General features: G+C 43.6%; 1 protein-coding gene across 7 annotated transcripts in view; it reads right to left on the bottom strand.

The window, feature by feature from the left end:
• ARHGEF28 (Rho guanine nucleotide exchange factor 28) overlaps nucleotides 1–20,355 on the bottom strand; it is a 124,540-nt gene extending 104,185 nt beyond the window's left edge. For 6 of the 7 annotated variants that reach the window (XM_040090288.2, XM_040090289.2, XM_058424104.1 and 3 more), the window contains exons 1-3: nucleotides 20,308–20,355; nucleotides 14,369–14,576; nucleotides 13,237–13,280 (exon numbers count right to left, since the gene is read on the bottom strand). The gene's annotated coding sequence lies outside the window, so the exon portion shown is untranslated. The remainder of the gene's footprint in view (nucleotides 1–13,236; nucleotides 13,281–14,368; nucleotides 14,577–20,307) is intronic. The other variant, XM_058424105.1, reaches the window with a different exon arrangement.
• Between the last annotated feature and the right edge of the window lie 957 nt (nucleotides 20,356–21,312).

Below are 21,312 nucleotides of genomic sequence, written 5' to 3'. Positions count from 1 at the left end.
ACTGAATTGAGTGCAATAGGATTCAGCACACAAAGAAAGAGCAACACTGCATGCAGGGAAGGAAAGAAGTTACAAACTGAAAAAAAGTAAGAGATAAAAGCTGAACATTTCTCTAGGACTTTCTAACTGTATGGCTAAAAATAAAAACAAAAACAGGGTGAATTTTCCCCCCATTTAATAACTTAAGGGAAGAAGCAACTGAGTACGTGTGGGGGGAAAATTCACCCTGTTTTTGTTTGTTTTTTGTTTGTTTGGAGGCTTTGTTTGTTTGTTTTGGGGTTTTTTTCCTATCCAGAGTAATGCAATGGGCATAATTCCACATACAAACTTGGAGACAAGGTATGTGTTGATAAAGTTATACTTAATACTACGTATTGTCCAAAAGCCCACAAATACACTTTTATTAAAATCAATTACACATGCAGAGATGCTTCTAGAAGAGCCAGTCTTCTGCTGATTCATACTGCAAAGCTCCACCAGCACCCAGAGAACCTCACTCTTTTGCACAAGGCTGATCTTCATCCCCTGAACCTGTGGAAAATACACTGCCAACATTTAGGAAATGCACCACAGCAGGTTCTCCAAACGACATCAGCTTTATGCACCAAATACCTGTAGGTAGTTCCTCAGCATGTGGCAGATTTCTGAGAAATGCAGAGGATGCATTTTAACAGACACCTCCAGGTCATGCCTTAAGTTTTAGCTTTCATGTGTTTCAGATTCTGGGCTGCCCAGGGGTGCAGTTCTGAGCCTTATATTAAGTCCTGGTCAGCTCTCTTCACAGATCAGGGAGACAAAACAAATCCTTTTCCTGCTGAAGACCAAGGACAACTTTCAGACCCAAAAGCACAAACAACGGTGGCTGAAGGCAGGAACAGGAAGGATGGGACCTCAAAACCTGAAGCTGTAATTGGACAATTAAACCCCAATATGCAAATGGACTACAACTTATAAAAATGTAAGACCTTATGATGGGTCAGCCATTTTGGGACCATTCTTAGTCCACCTTGGGTGTAGCCCTGGTCAGGCTCCTGTCCTGCCCAAGATGTGTCCCAAATGCCTTTCAATAAATACCTACTTTATTCTGTAGCTCTGTCCAGTCTCTGTTTCATGTCAGCCTTCCCAAGGTATCACAGGCACAAGTAAGAAACATCACCCCACAAGTGCTTAAGGCAATTCAGCACACAAGAAGTCTGCTGACTAGTAGCTGAGGCAGCTCTCTGTTCTTGTCAAAGAAGTGAGAAAAGACAGTGTTCAGTGAACACCAAAATAAAATCTGAAGGATGCTTCTAGCAAGGTCCCAGCACTATCTTGAATAGAAAAGCACCAGAAGAGAAATTTCCTGATGAAGACAGATAAGCTTCCCTCTTTTGATATGAAAAAAACAGGAAGTTCCTCACTTTGGTTTAAATGCAGTGCATTTTAAAACTAAAAAGTAGATACTGGTAGAAGCTACAGCCACCTTTTTGAGTAAGCAGCCTACATAAACTGGAAAAAAAATGAAGCACTCTGTTACATCCAAACTGATAACGAAAGTACACTCCAAGCAAAGAAGGATGGAGGAGATACTGACAAGTTAACTAGCTGACTCCCCTGCCTCACAGCAGGATCAAAGCTGCCCAAGTTTACTCCTCAGAAATGGATTTTCCCTGCCCTGTTTGAAAACACCACTCACACGGCCCCCTTACACAGAGCACTGTGAACTTCCTCCCACCCAAACAATCCCTGTCTGGCCTTTCCCACCTTCTGCACCTGGTACAAACTCTTTTCATCTTTAACAGGTTAACAAGTCCTTGGCCTTGATTAGGGGAAGAAAGATAAAGGATTGGTTTATGTTGTTGAGGTTTAATAGGAGACCATCCTTAAATTTTGTGGCTTTTCAATCAAGCTTATTGCAACACTCCCCCTTCAGTGACACACTGAAATATATATGCTGTATTGGGAGTTTCTGAAATTGCATACACTGGCTTTTACCCAAAGCTGATGTCTCAAAATGAGTTACTCCTACGTCCTCACTAGCCTCAACAAGGGTTCACTCTCTTCAAAGGCACAGACAGAAAAACAAGGAATTTGGTGAGAACTGCAAGATTTGCCTCCAGTAAAAGGAATTAGAATCCAACAGAATTTAAAAAAAAAAAAAAAAAAATCCTCTAAACAGAAGAAATAAAGTAACAGGTCATGACATACATATGTCTGCAAGTCTCTATGCTACTGCACACTGTTGCCTCTAACATTACCTACCTTAAAAAGAAACATGTATTAGACATACGCTTCTCATTCAGCACACATGCAATATAGCCAGATGCTTTCCAGGTTTTTATTTTCTATAGCATTATCTTACCACAAAAATATTCTCCTCCTCAGTCCTGTTTCCTCTGTTTAACCCTCTCAACCAGCCCTTTACTCAATTTAAGATACAGGTGGCAGCAACACCCCTTCCAGGTCACCATAAGCAACATCCATCCACATTAACCTGACCCATCTCAGACCTGGGAACACAATCTCAGTTTTGCTGAATTAGTGATGATACCTTGCAGGGCTACCTGAAAACAAAGGCCAGATAAAAATAAGGGAATAAAAAGCAGTTGTTTTTATTGAGGGGCCTTCAGGAGCACTTTGGGCTGATGAAGCCTCCCCCAGGGGCTGCACCCAAAATGGATGACAGGTTTTCGTGCTTTTATAAGTATTGTCCATTTGCATTTTGAGGGTGTCCTAGGGCAACTTTGTGATGCTTTGAAACCTCCAGGAGTCCAAGCCCGGATAACTGGGACCCCCTTTAGGTTTCCTCAAGACTCAGCTCTCGGCAACTTTATAGAGAGAGAGGCAGCCTTGATCCGATTGTCCAGAAACAGAACTTTAATAATGCAAAAACAACAAACAGGAAGGAGTACACTGTATGAGGAGCAAACTGGAAAAAGGCAGTAAAAAGGGGCAGAAAGCAAAGTGGCAAAAAGTAGGGACCAGGATCAGACAGGGAGATTTATACATTCTGGTGCGGGGAGAAGTTAAGGTGGGCTCTGAGGGAAGGGTCCAATAGGGGAGAACAATTAGGAATATTAAAATTCCTTCACCAAAAATCAACCGATGGTAACACAAGTATCATGGGTTAGCACAATTTTGTTTTCTAGATACAGAGAAATGTAAAAATGTTTTTCCCTGCCCTGACTGTAGAGTGGGTTGAGGGGGGGGGAGGACAAGAACCTATCAAAAAGCAGGCTGGGATATTGGCAGCTAAGTTGACCAATGAGAACTGTTGATGCGACTTCGGAAGGAACATTTAAAACTAATCTGCTGCTGACTGCTCACTCTCTTTCTTTAGAATCAGCCATGAGGTAACATCGTGGGCAGTGGGCAGGCCCGGGTCGGGCCTTGCTGCTCTTTTGGGCGGCCTGGCCGGGCCTCTGAGGGCCGCTGCCCGCACAGGGAGGGCCTGGGCCGGCTGAGCCCCTTTCCCTGGGCCGGCTGAGCCCCTTTCCCTGGGCCGGCTGAGCCCCTTTCCCTGGGCCGGCTGAGCCCCTTTCCCTGGGCCGGCTGAGCCCCTTTCCCTGGGCCGGCTGAGCCCCTTTCCCTGGGCCGGCTGAGCCCCTTTCCCTGGGCCAGCTGAGCCCCTTTCCCTGGGCCGGCTGAGCCCCTTTCCCTGGGCCGGCTGAGCCCCTTTCCCTGGGCCGGCTGAGCCCCTTTCCCTGGGCCGGCTGAGCTCCTTTCCCTGGGCCGGCTGAGCCCCTTTCCCTGGGCCGGCTGAGCTCCTTTCCCTGGGCCGGCTGAGCTCCTTTCCCTGGGCCGGCTGAGCTCCTTTCCCTGGGCCGGCTGAGCTCCTTTCCCTGGGCCGGCTGAGCTCCTTTCCCTGGGCCGGCTGAGCTCCTTTCCCTGGGCCGGCTGAGCTCCTTTCCCTGGGCCGGCTGAGCTCCTTTCCCTGGGCCGGCTGAGCTCCTTTCCCTGGGCCGGCTGAGCCCCTTTCCCTGGGCTGGCTGAGCCCCTTTCCCTGGGCTGGCTGAGCCCCTTTCCATAGCTGCTGGCAGAGGAGAGGGGCAGCTGCAGCTCGGCAGTGCGGGGACATGTGCTCAGACTGCAGCAGAAAGGGCCAAGACATGGCCCAGCTTAATCGCCTCTGGCAGCAGAGAAAGAAAGCCTGCAGCTCCATAACAACTCCGAGCTGAGCCACCTTAGACGAGACCGAGGGGTGGAAAAAAGGACATTTACCAGCTTCCTCCATCAGCACGGCCTTGCATTTTTTCTTCAGCCTTGCATTTTTTCTTCAGCCGTGCAACCCGGTGCATGCACGTGCATGCCTTTGCAAGCCTGGGCAAATCTAACCCTTTCTTAGCAACACAGAGCTTTTAAAACACAATTCTTCCTCGAGAGAAAGAAAAAAGAAAAAACAGAAGGTACGTGGAACAGACACTGCATGAAATCAGTTAGATGAGAAGCGAAAGAGTGGACATTTTTAACCGGACTTTTCTAAGGTAAATTATGAAGAAATGAACTGTTCCTTGCAGCATCTTAGTATTATTTGGGTAGAATGCTATTCTAATCAAAATTAAGGACTGATGTAATAGAGATTTATTTGGGAACTTTGAAACCCCCACTCCTGGGTCAAAAAGGAGGTCTCGGCCCTTTGAGACAAAGATACTTTTAGGTCAGAAGAAGTATTCATAAATAATACCCCAGATACTCCGAGAAGCTCTGCAGATAGAACATCACAGTCTGCAAAAACTCCACGCGGCAGCAGATGTGTGATGTTTGGAGCACTGGACTATTTTGTCTTGTAGCAAACATCTTCATAAAAAAAGATCTTAGAAGGACCCTTCTCCTAAAGTAATGTGTAGTTATGTCTAAGTAGTGAAACTGACTGAAAATCGTAAGTTGTGTCTTTCTATGTTGTTCAATAAGAAAGTTAATAGTTTGTAAGAGGAAAGAACCGTGTTTTTGAAGTTTCATTCTGTTTTAAGGTGGTTTTTTTCCCCACTTTCTTTTTTCTATTCTTTTAGTGTGTGTTAATAAAACTAATTTTTGTTCATTTTTAAGCTTAAGCCTGCTTTGTTTATTTTTCTCCTAATCTCTCCCTCCCACAAAAATATTAACACTAAAACCCCTACATGAATTGGTGTTTCTGCCCGGTTTTATTAAATTAAAACCATTACAACAAGGAACGAGGAACCTTCTGATAACCATTTGCACACTTCAGCTGTGGGAACATGGGAGTAAGCCTCTTGCTTACTATACTTAGAAAGGGGTTTCCCAGGGCATTAAGCCGAGGTTTTCTTCTTCCCCAGGGAAGCTGCTCTCTACAATGCTTGTATCCCCTATCATCTGTTCTGCTTATGTTGGATGTTGTGTTCTGTACATTTAAGCTGGTTCTGAGAGTGAGGCAGGGAGAAAGAGAAGCGCAGAATTTTCTTTCAGAAACTGCACTCACTCCTCCACAATCTGCTCCTGGGCTGTGATGTCTGCAGCACGGAAAGACAGCGGGACAGAGATCTCCTGTGCTTTTAGTTAGTTTTAGCTAGCTAAGGCAGAGAGGTTCTCTGCATTGGTTTTTGTTTTCTTAGTTAGTTTTAGCTAGCTAAGGCAGAGAGGTTCTCTGCTTTGGTTTTTTTTTTCTTTCCTTTTTCTTGGAACTGTTCAAACCTGCTCTGGACTGAAGGCCCAGAGGAGCACTGGGAGCTCAAACCTGTAGCCCACCAAGGCCTGTGCCTTGGCATTTTCCAGCACCGGAGGGACCGATAAGAGACTGAGAGAGCTGAGCTATACCCACAGCAAGGAGTTTTCTGAATTTGCCATCTCTTCAGACAGTGAGAGGTTTTGTTGTTTAATGTTATTCTTTTTTGGTGCTTGTGGACAATACTTTGATTGTCAAATAAGTATTTTTTTCCACTTTTCTCCAAGGAAATATTTTCCTGGACCAGTTGAGGGGAGGGGCCACTTCAATTTGTTGTTCTGGAGGGACCCCATTCAGAGGTTTTCTCCCAAATTTGCCCTAAACCAGGACAGAGGATTAATCTTCCAATCACAGCTTCAGGTAATGAAGTAATTTACCCAAAGTTTGCTCCCCCCTCCACTCACCTTTGTGTATATCTCTCAGGGCCTGAGGCAGTGTCCTTGATTCCCAGGCCTGGAGAGGAATTGTTTTGTCTGACCAGAATGGGAAGGCAGTAGCTAACACTGTATATGGAGTTTAGAGTTATACACTAAAGAACTGCAGGATTACAAATACATGAAAAATATTAAGGCTAAAATCCTACGGCACCAGTGAGAGCGTACAATACAGAGTTTATGCTGGCTTTGTGTTTTTTATGCCTGCACTGTGTCAGCAACAGTACGAGAGACAGTCATGGAACTGACCGTTCATGCAGAATTAATCCTCCAGATTGTTTTTAAACAATCTGAACCACAGAGCGAATCTATAACAAATCACCACTTTACAGCAAACTGACTTTATTTTCCTTACTTTGCCACCACCATTCTTAAAGCTGTGTTTAGCTTATTATCAAACTGTGACAACAGCTAAGGTGGAGAAAAATTTTCAGAGTCCCTTATGGCAAAGTAATAAACAAGTGATTGATAAATAAACAGGATATCTTCTAATTCTGGAATGACTGGATAGAAATAAAAATATCTGGAATGCTTTTATCAGAAAGGAGAGGGGAGAAGGCAGAAGAAATAGAAAAAAAAAAAGTCAAGCCCAGTGCCAAAACATACATTAATGTTCTTGCTCGTCTGTCATTTAAAATATCATTCAATGTTTTGTTGTCAGGGACGAAAAAACTTATGCTCATGCATAAAGTAACACAAAGGAATTAAAAAGCTTAAGGATGAGCTGTTAACACAGGCCTGAAAATTTTTGCAATAAGAAAATTAACACCCTTCTGACATGCAACTGCTGACTAAAAAAAAAAGGAGTAATTTCTTTCAGTTGACTTGATTTAAAATATACAAATCAGACTAGCTATTATTCTCCTGTCATGTGTAATGTCAGGGCTCTACTGTTGCAGACCCTACACAAAAACATGTAAGCACAAAGTCCCTGCCCAGAAAAATCTCAGTTTTAGGACTGAAGGGGAAAAAAAATACACCAGTGGAACAAAAATTATCTGCCTTTTGATGCGCACCCTTTGAAGCACCCATATTTTCTTTCTTATCTTTTAAAATAGGTCCCATTCTTTCAGATACATTTTCTCAGTCTGATTCTGGCAGCAAGCCTGCACCCAGAGGACAGCCTGTGCATACCCTTCTGTGCATCCCCGTGCCGGCTTTCCATGATGGACCTGACCAAGCTCCCGGAACAGACAACAACAAATGACTCCTGACTCCAGCCAGACCTTGATCAGGCCAACACAGCTCTGTGCATTAGCAAAGGCATGCTGAAAGGCCAACACACATTTACATTTTAGACCACATTTCTTTTTTGTGTTTTGAAGTCTAAGTAAGGCAGTCATTTCAGCCTCATTGAATACACAGATAGGCCCAGAATTATGGCCAGATCCACTGCAAGAGCAAAGAAAATGAAAGCACAGAATGGACAAGACAGGCTAGAAATCATCTTTTTTCACCAAAGACTGGCTAGAAGATATCAAATACCTGACAGGTGCAGCAAATACAAAAGTTACATCCAACCATGGAAAATTATCACTTTGCACTCCTCTTCAATCATGAACTACAGCATGGAGGAACTGGGAAGGCAAGCAGCTTGGCAAGGGAGACAACCAGCTACTCAGAATCAATACCTGAGTCCCACTGCCACTTCCCACTCAAATCACACAAAAGCGTGCAGGAAGAGTGTTAGGCACTTTGCGGACCCAACCCAGGCAAAGAACATCACTGAGCTTATCTAAAGTCTGAGAGTCTCCAGGCCCTCAGACACTGTGGTGGCAAGCAGCCTGTTGCCACATCTTACTCTCTGCCCTTCCCGACCCAGCCACAGAAACACTCCAAAACCTCCCTGGAGGAATACTTGCATGCATCAGTAGCAAGCTCCTCTCTCTCCTTAGCACGTGTGGTTTGCCCAGGAAGCTGTAATAGTGTCAGAAACAAAACAATCCCCAAGTAAAAACATTAGAGCAGAGACACCTTAAGAGGGAGACTTTGTGTAACAGAACACAAGAGAAGCTAATTAAGCTTAGACCTTGAGGACTTTTAGCCAGCTCCAGTGGTTTTACATAGGAGCAGGCGATACCTTAGGAATGTACATTTGAGAACAGTAAGCACCTTGCAGCAGCAGAAGTTTTATTTTCCAGGAGACCTTGAGTCTCAAAGGCAGGAGGCTGTGTTTCTGCCTCTTCCCAGAGAATTAACATCCAAAGATTCCTCTAGAAAGTCCATGGACTACCCACAAAGAATAGCTCACTCCTTTGGAACGGGGACAGCCTCTAGACTGCCTTAGTCACCAATTATTCCCCTTTTGGGAAGTCTCCTTGAGAGATTTCCGTAGGTGAGCAAAAATGCTTCAACCCCATGTGCAACCCCTAGGTTGCCTCAGTTCGCAGAACCTCTCCTTTGGGAAGTCCCTTTGAGAGTTTTCCTTGTGGCGCGAGGTAAGGAAAAATACTTCAACCCATGAGCCTTTGCAATTCTATGTTAATGTTTCACACCCCATTGGTTATCCCCCTTGTTCCTGGTATTTACCCCTCCTGATTTGTTCTTTCTGGATCCTTCCTCTGATTGGTGCCTTTCCCAATTCCTTTCCCCATTGGCCAAGTTGTGAAACCCTGCCCCCAGGTACCCTATATAATTCATCTCCCCAGTGCTTGTTTGGCTCCTTCCTGCTCCAGACTTGTGGGATAAAGAAGTTTTCCTGGATATCGGTAAGACCCCGTCTCACTTCTCTCACTTGTCTTGTGGGGTGGCAAACACAGCTTTGTTGCTCGGGCAGCTTGCCAAAGAGAGAATCACTCTGCACTTGAGAGTGCACAAAGAGCTAATCAGTCTGCACCTAAGGGTGCACAAAGAGCTGATCACTCTGCACCTAAGTGTGCTTGTGCCTCTGTTGATCTAGGTGTCTTCATAAAGACGCTTCTAGCGAGAGAGGTCACAACACCTTCACCACTGGGCCAGGCCACGATAGACAGACGCATAACCTTCAGCACCTTCTCCTGGGGAGATGAGGTCCCTGTGGTGTCTCCACAAAACTGCTGGGGATATGCTCTGTGGCTCAGCATTTCTTTATTTATCTCTCCTGTTCCCATGGGAAACATTCATAAGGCTCCCAGCTGAGAATAATTTACAATCTTCTGAGAACACGTATTTACTGCTCTTGGGAGCTCACTACTTCCACAGTATGTTTGCCCCATGGCAGCAAAGTATTTCTTTGCCAATGTCAAAGATGAGAGTTGGTAATAGCATTTCTTTAAAACAAAGAAAAACCAGTTGCCTACTATTAGATAAGAAGAATTTATTTTCCATGAGGGAGATTTGTTTCTCTACACCAAAAACTGCTTGCAATAGGAGGAACAACTGCCATATGTATAAGTTTTTTAATATCTGAAGAGTGTTTCATTAAATATTTTGATTTTTATCTTCCATCTTTCATGAACAGTTTTTTTTCCATCTACAGTGAGACCGGTGTCTGCCTGAAGATAGTGAGGTCTTGTTCCACATACTGTCTTTAGTACACAATGAAATTAAAAACTCAGCTTGCTGCTCTTCTTACAGAAAGGATTGGCTAAATATAATTTTATTTGTATCAGTTATAAAAAAGCACAATTTAGGAGGGCAAAAGCTACTATATACTCAAATGATACATTATTAGCACTGAAAGAAGAGATGTCTATGAACTGTTGGTGTATTCTTGGCTAGTCAATGCTGAAAACTAGATTGGCTTACAAAGACTAATTTTATAGAGTGGTTAACAGTAATTTGCTGTCTAGAAGCCAGAAACAGTCTCCTCAAATTAACTGAGGAAATGTACTTCAAATATTTGATTTTCTGTTTCATTAACATTTATTTTTTAAATCATGTCATTGATGTGTGTTGCAATTAGATTTGAATGTACTGCTGCCACCAAAATTAAATACAGAAGTAGTGTATTAAATAATGCATTTTTCAAAAGGGAGTAATTGCATAGAGTATTCTTAAATGGTATTTCAGAAAAATTATATTAAATCAGCAAGGTCCTTGAGCTTTCGGAAAGCATTCCATCTTACGTAACAAAATAGAACAGCCATCACTAGGCCAACAAGATTACACATACTATTTTAGATTTACCAAGAAATTCAGTGTTTAAGTGTGGCAGCTTGAAGTGGCCACACTGTACGGACACATCCTCCAGCTGTGTTAACATATGTGAGCACATAACAGTGAGTCAACTAAGTACCCTTCATATAATCTTTAAAAATGTGTATCACAAACACAAAACTGCAGTTATTCTCAGATAATCTGACATTAAATACAACCCTCTCAAAACAAACATTCTTACAACGCAGAAGAGGGTATAATCCAGTGGATATAGATGCTAAGCATGGTTACATACAGTGTGAAAAGCATCCTCATCTTGGACCCAGCATACAGCAGATTTCTTCCTCTCTCTATGAAAAAAAATGATGCTTTAACAGAGGCTGGAAAGAAGAGATTACTTCCTACCTTTTGACCTCTTTCACTCTTCTTGTGGAAAATAGTGTGTTAGAACCATATGCTGGCATCTTTGAAGTTGCGTGTGAACAGTGTGCAATGGTATTTCGCAGTTCCACTGTGGCCCTTTAGAAAGGACTGGAATACATCAGAGAAACACCTAAATTCATGGCAGTGGAAGTATTTGTCATGTTCCCTCAATTTTCCAGAGAAGTTTTCTCTATCCCTGCTTATGGGACATGAAAGCAGCATTTAGGGAGATGCAGATGAAACAATGTTTGGACAAGCTCAGCTTGTCAGAGAACTGCTTAACAAAAACTGACTAAGGAACTGAATAATCAGAAAGGGCCTCCATGTTTCGTGTAAATCCTGATTTGATTGTGTTTTCCAGCAAAGCAGAGGCAATCGGAAGGAGTTTGCAGAACTGATGAAAAAATTGGATATAACTAATAGAAGATAACTGCCCTGACTCAAGGACTTTTTCAGGAGGGACAGAACTCTTTGATCTTCCCAAACACACTGCAAAGGCACTCAGCTTATGAACAATACTGTGATGGGCAAGATCATAAAGCTGCAACACTTTCAGGCACCAACTCATTAGATTAACTACATGAGCCTCAACTGATCAGTGTAAGGTCTGCTAAGTTTTCTCCAAGTTTCAGATGGAGGTTAAAAGAAAACTTTCCATCTCTCTCGGAAATACACACAGAGATAAATGTAGGAGGCTGTTTAAAAATTGCTATAATCCCATATTCCGAGAAACTCATCCCACTGCAAGTCCCTGGCAGTCCATGCTTCTCCACTAACCTCAGGCATGTTAGGAAACTGGGGACCCAGAAGAAAGAAACCATCTCTGTCTGCTGCCCACACAAGAAAATGAGTTGGTGACAATCCAAACTACCCTTGTGGTGTTCCTAGCAAGTTTGGAGCCCCCTCTGGGATTTATCCACCAGGGCTGATGAGAGGCTGAAGACCACAGTTGGAAAATCACCAAAGCATAGGACCACAACCAGCAAAGCTTAGATCTGACACAGACTCACATTTGTGCAAAGCTTGGGGTGAATGTTCTTAACTAAAATCACATTCTCCCATCCACCACACTACAAGTGACTAATACACTCCAAGCCTCCCTCTGGTGAGTCCCTTGCTCATAAGAGATGTACCATTATTATTAGTCTCCAAATGCACCGTTTTGTACCATTTTTTCCCACTTTTACTGGCATAAATAACAGGTGGGAAAATTCAGTCTTCCCACATAATTACTGAATTCTTTTCAGTACTAACCAGAATCTCCCAAAACTATGTCAATGAATTTACAGACATTTTGCTAGACTACATCTGATTCATAGGGTTATAATCAAAATACTATGGTAGCCTTAAGTATGACACTTAAGGACTATCACTTGTAATATCTTTCTCTCTACCCTAACAGTTCTTGCAGTACCTGTATATCTTTATCTGTTTATTTTAATCTTCCCCTTATTTATTGTCCATAAGAAGTTCCTGTGAGACACAGTATCAAATGTTTCATTTTCAAAAACCTGGATTAAAACCACTCCGCTGCCCTTTGCAAAGTGGTCAGTTACCTTACTCTGAGAAGCTACCAGATCAGTCAGAACTGATATCACCATGTCCCTGATTACTTTTCCTGTAAAAAATTGTTTTTAAAGTCTTGCACCACACAATAAACATCACATGAGCAGGCCCCAAAAGTATTTTCCTACTGATGTTTTAAAATATAACTGCACCTAATTTTTGTAAGCCGGAGGTTCCAACTCTGAAGCTGACAAATACAATGAAAAATCATGCAATTACCAATCACAGTGCATTACCAATCTTATGTTCCTTTAATACTCCAAATACTCTTCAACACAGATTATTTGTATTCCTCCATTTCCATCCCATCTCATGACAATATGCAGATAACTGTTTTGTTTCTCTCTTTGTTTCATGTTTTACCACACTTTTGGAAAGGGTGTTCTCCCATTTTCCCCCTAGGCATCATCCATGTACCCCTGCTACCCTCATGGCAAAGCAGAACAGCTATAAGAAACACAATTATGGTTTTTTAATAGTAATTACTAGAGTTCCCAAGTTTTAATGCTCACAATCACTTCCCCTTGAGGGCATGAAATAAATTAAGTTCATCTAATGTATGTCCTCACTCATGTTACTACATGTTTTATAACTCGGAGTTCATCTATTTTAAGCAATTATTTCAGGTTTTGCAGAAAAAAAAAAAAAAAAATCCACTCGGTTAAAAATTTCAACTTACTTTTTTACATAACACAGATATTCCTGCTTTGTGGAAACTGAGAGAATGGTAGTTTAGAATTTTGTAAGTAAAAAGCTACCAAAAGTTGTGTGAAAGCAAGTGAGAGGTGTCTCTTCTTGGGCAGTAAGGCTGCTTTTGAAAACTGCAGTTGAGAATACTGAAGGAGAACAAAATAATGATGGCAAAGGGGAAATAATTTAAAACTTCCTTCAGAGAGCTGAGTTGCACTACTGAAAATAACCACCTCCACACATGCCTCATCAGACAGCAACATTCAATAGCCTCCAGTCTCAGAAAACCAGAGAATGGTTTTTAGTTTCCTTCGCCCTGCTTTTGAACGAGCTGTAACCCAAAAGAAAGCAACTCTCCAGGCAGAAGCCTAGTGTTGTAGGACTTACATAAAGGGGTACTTCAGAGCAGCTCAACTCCATTGTCACAGCATCTACAAAGAGAATAAACCGGTGGAATTGTTACACACCCATCATGAGGCATTGATGTAATGTGCAATTCATGTCTGCAAACTAGGTCATCTTCCAGAACTGGGAAGCAATAGGGGGAAGGTTATTGAGCTTATCAGCTGTCCAGTTTCCCCAAATCTCCCCAGAAAGAGAAAACACTGGTGTAATGATGCCTATGTAAGGCTGGAGGAGGGGTGGCTGGTATTAGTTAACGTGTTGCATGTTTTTCAGATAATAGTCAACAAAACAGGTCAGGCTGAGCCCAGCTGCTGAGACGCTCCTAGCTGCAGCCAATTTAGTAGAATTTCAGCATTCATCTCTAGGAGTAAAAAAAGTGAACTTGAACTGCATTGTAGCAACTTTTACTCCCTACCAGTATCGCAAGTGTCTGGTGTTGATGGTTTTCAGCGACTTCATAGGTGTCATGCCCAAGGCACGCTGCCTTAACTACCATAAAACAGCAAAATACTGACACCAGTCATCACCAGAACTAATATAATAACAGCGACCATAACAACTCTGATTTCCATATTTATGTTTCAGAATCACTACACGCTCAAAATTCATTGTCTAAAAGTAGTATTCTTTCCAAATGAGGAAAGCATGCCAGAAGAAACATCTTTACAGCAGCAAGGTGGGCTCAACAACTATGCACAACTCTTCTTCAACTTGCTGAAACAGGCTACAGAAGAAGACTCTGCCTTAAGAGAGGGCTGTCTCTGCTCAGATATGGCCTTGTTTTTATAGCTGAACAGTTTCCAAGAACAACAGAGTTGTGCAGCTCACTGCATGTTAATGCATATGTACAGCCTGGTATGAGTCAGATAGGATTTGAGAAGTTGCCTGCCTACAAATACAGAAATTAAATGCATGGCTTCAACTGAAACCAAAAATGACCCACCCACCATCCAGGCATATACTCCTTTTAAACCACAAATTTGTTAATCCTCATCTCCTGGTGCCCATCAATTCGAGGATATTCACAAGTCCACACATTCCTGTAGTTCTAAAACAAGACAAAATCCTTTATAAAATCACTGGTCGCAAATGTTCAGCCAAAAAAATTCCAAACCTTTCATACTGTAAGAAGAAGATATCAAGGCGAACACTAATCCAGCCAGGCTATCCAGTAGTGATAAGGGGTTTCTTATTTTCTGTGTAGAAAGGAGATATCCTCCAGCTGATTCAAAGGCATCTCACTTCAACAGACAAAGCTCTGCAGTTTCCAGCAACAGCGTCCTGAATCCAGCCTTAAGAGCAGCAGCACTGGAAGCACAGACCTGTCAGTACAGAAGAAAACAAGGTTGTGAGAAAAGTCAAGAAACAGTAAAATTAGTTCCACAAGTTGTCTGAAAGGAGAGACACATCAGTCGGCCATCTGACACCATTGCTCTATTCCAATGTATAAAACCCCTCCTCCTACAGTGGTTCTCAGTCTTTAAAGGAGCACATCCAAACTAAAGTCCACCATCTACACTGCAGAAAATATGAGCACAATCAAGTGATTATGCCATGCCAAGGGAGTAAGAGCTGCTCTTGGATGTTTTTGTCAAATGATTATCCTGACCTCCAAAGCCTCAAGGGATGTATCTCAACATCTTCCTCCTCTGCAAGGATGAGCTAGGCAGATATCCAGTCTGGTCTACCTATACTACAGAAAGTGTGAGCAAGAAAACATGGTTCTTCCTTTGGAGGATAAGAAATGCATCACCAGTACAACAAACCTCTTTACTATTGGCAAATGCAAACACAACTCACTGGAGAGATGGTGCCATCCTGGCTGCCCTTCACCCTATGCTTGCATCACGCTGTGGATCCCCTGGGAGCCCGAGCAATCGGAAATACCAAGCATCTAGCTCAACATGAATCCTGAGTGGGTGAATAAGCTCATCAGAACCAACAAAGGTTTTTCATACAGCACTGACTGGAACCATGCTGAAAGGTTATCAGTACTTTCCCTGTGTGCTTGCCTGAAAAACCAGCTTATAATGGTGTTTCCTGGACACAAAGGAGTACCTAATGGTACTCATTGCTTTCTGCAGAAGAATCAGTAAATGTCAACACACAGCACTAAGCGGCTTCTCTTGCTTTTCTCACACTCTGAAGAGTGCTGGTTGTTTAGAAAAAATATTTCACATGAATGGCTCACGTCTTTCCTCTGTCTGGGGCTTACAGTAACTCAGCCTGGCTGCTGGAAGTGGCTGGGAGAGGCAGGAAGAAGAGGATGCACGTAGGGAGGAAACACTCAGCTCCGGCTACAGCGCAGCGCTCGTGCAGCCTCCATTTCAGATCGAGGGGCTGAAAGAGACACCATCACATGCACCTTACCACTCACCTCCTCTGTGCAGCAAAGAACTGCCCACCTCCACAAACAGCAGGGCCCCACAAGGTGCCAGGGAGACAAATCCTCTCCAGTGCTAAGGCAGAGTCCTACCCCACACAGCACGGGGAGGGTCAAGCTCCCGACATCACGAATGCACATAATTTCACAGAGCAACACCTGATCCCTTCCTCTGACATCTGTGCCTCTGACACAGAAACCAGCACGGCGGGCATCTAACAGGCAGACAGGTCTGGTTTCAGGCATTGCCCACACTCCGAGTGACAGCAGTAGCAGAATTTGTCTATACACACACACACACAAAAACCTTTTCAGCGTCCAGTTTACCAGTTAATTTCGTGGAATCATACATTGTGATGTGGTGCAAACTGGAAAGACTTGCAGCAGAGGTTTCACTCAGGCAGAGGTAAATATACAAAAATGAGAAAAAAAAATCTTGACCATCATTTTAGTTAAGTAAACTTTTTTTTTTTTTTTTAAATCTATTATATCCCTTTAAACCTACTGACAGATGCTATTGCCAGTTCCTAACCAGCTAAGATAGTAAGAGGAGCAGCAACATGCATTTAGGTTTCATCAAAGATGCAAGACATTCCAATGCACAGTTGGAATATATAATTCCAGTATTCTTCACCTAATATTTTATTTACTGGTTGTCAATTTTGGGACCATCATATATTCAAATTTTTCAACATTACAAATTTTAGCATTTCAGAGCATGGGTTCCCCAGTTATCATGATGTGTTAGAAGGACCACAATAACAAACCAATGGAAAATAAAAAAAAATCCATTATTGATTTAACTGCATTGTACACACCAAGAAATTAGATCAGGTGAAGTATTATTTAAGTATCGGCAGAAAGGCATTTTCTACCAGTGGACAAGCTGACCCTCCAGGCAACTCTGTGATTACTCCTGGCTGTCCCAGCACTCACTATCATCAGCATTTTCCTAAACACAGAAAGGCACTTCCTGATCCTACAGCAACCCAGCTGACAAACAGAAACTTGACTGTCTCCTCCTTCCTGTAAATGAAGCATATCACTGTGGAAGAAAGAGACAGAGGATGAAGACAGGACTCTGGCTTTGACACTGCTCTGCAATCCAGCAGTCACTTGTACAAACTTCCCTGAAGTTCGTGCTCTGTGGCTGCTCCAGCAAGCCTCCAGGGCCCATTAAGCTGCACCAGATCACAGTTTGTGCAACAAACTCTGCCTTACAGACAGAGGCAAAGTGTGAGCAGTGGTATAAAACATGAATTTCATACTCTCATATATCCTTCAAATATAAGGTCTGTGCTTGTGCTCTGTTTGCTGCATTCTCCTTTCGTATCACAATCCTATGCCTCTGTGCCACAGACCTGCTGCTTTGTAACAGCAAAGCAACTGATTGAACGTCAAAAATATGTTAATAAACCCTCGATGATGCTGCAGAGGTGACTTGGAATTCAGTTCATCCTTTTTAATGACGCTTCTTTTTGGTGATGGTTACACTGAAACTCGTGCCTATAAAATACGGAGAATTATTCTTATTACCTCTATATCTAGATAGGCACATAAAGTCTCCTATTTGTGGTCAACAAAAACAGCAATAAAGCAAGGATGCATCCCACCCAGAGGCCACTGGAAGGCAGGCAGGAATCCCCACAGCATCATTTGTAATGCTTTAAAATCCAACATATTTATCTTAGCAAAATGTCTCGTTGAATTCTAGCAGCACATGCAGATCAAGAGATCTTCTTCTGAGCTCTCTTCTGCTTGTTGACTGTGCATTACCACCATTTTATTATTTTTGACTGTGCAAATAGTCTGTTTATATTTCTGAGACCTTAATGCTCTTCAAAACCTGTGAGATTTCAGTACGGTGCTCACTGACAAGCCAATGTCCATCAATAACCCTCCCACTATAAAAGCACAACAATGGTACTAAACTGTGTTGCTGAATTTATAGATTCCATCTGAGCTAACATAATGTAGCTCAGATGCAATCTATAAATTCCATCGAATTTATAGAATGCTCACTCACAGCTTCCTCAGCCCCAGGAGCTACACTGCACAGCCACCAGGTCAAGCGTGGTACAGAGCACTCTTTTAAGTACAGACCTTTTTTCTGACCCTGATTAAGATACCTTGGACAAAATAAATGACAGGGGAAAAACTAGCAAGCTGAAAATACATACATAATAAATGCTACGTTTCCAAAATCAGGGATTTAACTTTACAGCCAATGTTTTTGACATGATCTTTCATTTGTCCATCTAGAACATTGAGGGGTAGGGAGGGGACAAAGCAGAACCCTAAGCTCATATCTTCACAAGCGCATTCATTTACTGCCTTCTAACACAATTCAAACGGAGAGATTAAATAAACCTTTGCCTATCACATTTATCATGAAGCAGTTTGCACTAGTGCTGATTATGTCACCAGACATTAGCTGCTCTCGAAGGCAACTGAACAGAAGAAATGCAGCTAACCATCTTCGAAAATACCACTCTTTTCAACAATGTGAGACAAACAGAAGCTTAAATCTTATTTCAAAAAAAATCACCACATTCAGGGTTATTGAAATACCAAAATATACCCAAATCAAATTATTAAAAGCACAGTGTAGCAGTTTCACATTGTGATCCTTAGGAGGGAATTTAAGAGTCTCCAAAAAAAAAAAAAAAAAAGGTTCACACTTCTTCAACACAGAACAACATTCTTGGGTTTTAAAACACAAAAAAAATTCTAGGAAAAAATGCCTCTTCTGACAGAAGCCTGCTCTTGGGGTTGGTGAAATACATTTTTGATGTATTCATGTATTAACATTCTTAATGTAGCACTTTCATTGCAATTTTTCAATTAAAAAGGGGGCTCTAGAGTTTAGAAACCTAAAAATGTGAAACGTGGGTTATACAATACTGAAAGGCAAAAAATAAAACCAAATGTATTACTAAGGTTACTGAAAAAAAACCCCATGAGTGATAACATTGTGGGACACCTGTTTTACTCTCTTTAACACCCATTTTGACAGAGACAGTAGCTTTCTAATTATTAAATTTTTTATGGCTTTAGCATTTACTTCTCCCTAGCTTGGGCACTGTGAAGTCATGGGACCAGAGCAACAGGAAACCCTTCAGAGTTCATGCAGCAGAGTTGTGCAGTTTAATGACAAGGTAGCAAAGAAATGGACCAGAAACTTTTGGTTCTACAAATGCATTCAAATGGGGGCTCCAGTGCTATCTTGTGACACAGCATCGTCCCTCAGGCTTGGCCATCCACCAAACTGCTATAGCTAACAAAGCAAGAGGATATTCTGTGTATTTAATGACACTTTTGTAACTGGTATTCCACCTTCATGGATAGCTAGAACTGTGCGACAGACTCTACGCTAAGAACTAGGGAAAAAAAAAAAAAAAATTATACGGAAAGTGGTTAAATGGAATTCTAATAATCAAAGCAGTAGCTGCCCTTGAGAAGGGCAACTATTCCTCCTTATTATTCCTCCTTATAGCCCTCCTTTAACTATTAATGTAGTTTGGTGGTATCTGGTTATCTTAATGATGCTAAACCTGAAAGATACAACTCAACTAGTTGGTAGGAAAATCTGTCAATTTTTGAAAACCCTGTAAATCGTTGGCATAAATGGTCTAATTTGCAAGTTCACTGAGGTGGACAGATGAGTTGCCTGTTATCAAGTTACGCCTACACGATCACTTTCTTTGTTTCAGTCAATATTCAAACACCATTGTGGAAAAATAAAAGAAATTAAGTAGTCTAATGTTTCCACCAGATGTTGTCCTGTCAATTTTTCATCCCGAGTTCATGGAATACAGTTCAATCTTTACTTATGTGGAAAAATCTCTCTTAGCAAAATGCCCCCTTATATCATATTTCCACGACATGCAGTAAAGAGCAAATTACTTCTGTAAAATAAAACATCTGCTAAGTTTTCAGTCACATCTGCGTGCCTTATAAGATTTATAAGAAAAACTTCATTCGTTCTTGTATAGGATCAGATACAGAGGCAGGAGTTAAGTCCATAAAAATGAAGAGGGGTTTTAGAGCCTGGCGCATCTCTGAGCTGTGCGCAGCAGCGCCCCAACTAAACACTACCAAGAACTGCTTCAAAAGGTGTTTCTCAGAATTTTACTGTTAAAAAAGCTTTAATTTCCTTTACATTTTTGGCTATTAAAGAAGTGAAAAGTAACGAAGTTAAAAACTTCTTTTGCTCTCTACGAGAAAGGCAAGCACCTTTATAATCAAGACCTAATACCTTGTTCCCCCCGGGACAAAAACTGGAATAATAAAAGAGTAGCTTTTATGGCAAAAAATAATGAACTTAAAACAGAAAAACGAACTACAACATATATTTAAAAACAACAAAACCACAACGAAGCCCTACTCAAATCCCTCTCCACCTTTTTGGGGCTTTGAAGCCGAATGACAGCGCACGCAAAGGCTTTGCGCGGACACCAGCGGAGCCCGCCCGGGCGCACCGCGCACGGCAGCGCCGGGACGCGGTGCCAGCCGGCGGAACATCGCCGCAGCTCCCCGGAGCTCGACGCAGCGCTCCGGCGAAAGTTCGGGACAATCCACCGCTCCCGGCCCGGCGCAGCGGCCCCGGGGCCGCGGAGCAGCAGGTGCCGCGGGCCGCGCTCGCCCTCCGCGGGCAGCGGCCGCCTTACCTACGCGCAGTGTCCCGGGCCGGGCTCCGCCGCCGCCGCCGGGCTGGGAGGGACGCAGGGAGGGAGGGAGGGAGGGAGGAAGGGAAGGCGGTGCTGCCGAGCCGCCCGCGGGAGCGCTGCGGGACGCGCCCGGGCCCGCGGATGCACCGCCCCCGCCCCGGCAGCCCGCGGGAAGAGGGAACAAAGGCGCTTTGTGACAGCCACCGGCGCAGGGAGGCTCCCGGGGAGCAGACCCCGAGGCAGCCGCCGCGGCTCCCGGGCGGCGGCTTGGCGGGACGGGGAATGCACAGCGGGGGATTCGTGCGCGACCCCGGCGGCGCCCCGGCCAAGGGTGGGGGAGCCCCCGGCGCCCTCGGGAGGGGAGCGCTGCCCTCTCCCGGCGGAGCGCAGGATGCTCCGGGTGAGGCGCAGGGTGCTCCCGGCGGAGCGCAGGATGCCTCGGGCGGGGCGCAGGGTGCTCCCGACAGAGTGCAGGGTGCCTCCGGCGGGGCGCAGGATGCTCCCGGCAGAGCGCAGGATGCTCCCGGCGGGGCGCAGGATGCTCCCGGCGGAGCACAGGATGCTCCCGGTGGGGCAGCCCCCGCGTCCCCGCTCGGTGGCTGGAGCGCTCCGCTCCGCCGCCCGGCCCTTCCACGCGTGTTTTCGTGCATTGTGCAGGGATCCCGAAAAACCAGACCACAGCTTCTCAGCTGCCACGTATACATGACATGTAAGTTCAGCTGTTCTTGAAACCATCTAATGTTGAGTCCCTAAGGCTTTTCCTCCAACCTGTTTCACTGGTTAAGGACAGTGAAGCGCTGAAGATGTGAGGTTTTGAGTACCAGACTGGGGGTAGAGACTTAGCAAGTTTCCTCTTGCTGCACTGTAGCTTAATTCATAACCTGGCTGCTGTAGATGCACAGCATACTTTCTTTGTAACAGCAGAGTTAGACAATATTTAGCAAATTCGACTGCTGCACCAGAGCAGAGGTCAAAAAGATATCTCCCTGCAAGAGATGAAATAGG

This window comes from Hirundo rustica, chromosome Z (assembly GCF_015227805.2).
Source record: "Hirundo rustica isolate bHirRus1 chromosome Z, bHirRus1.pri.v3, whole genome shotgun sequence".
NCBI lineage: Eukaryota > Metazoa > Chordata > Aves > Passeriformes > Hirundinidae > Hirundo > Hirundo rustica.
Note: the sequence above shows the minus strand (reverse complement) of the source record. Positions and strands in the feature narration are given on the sequence as shown.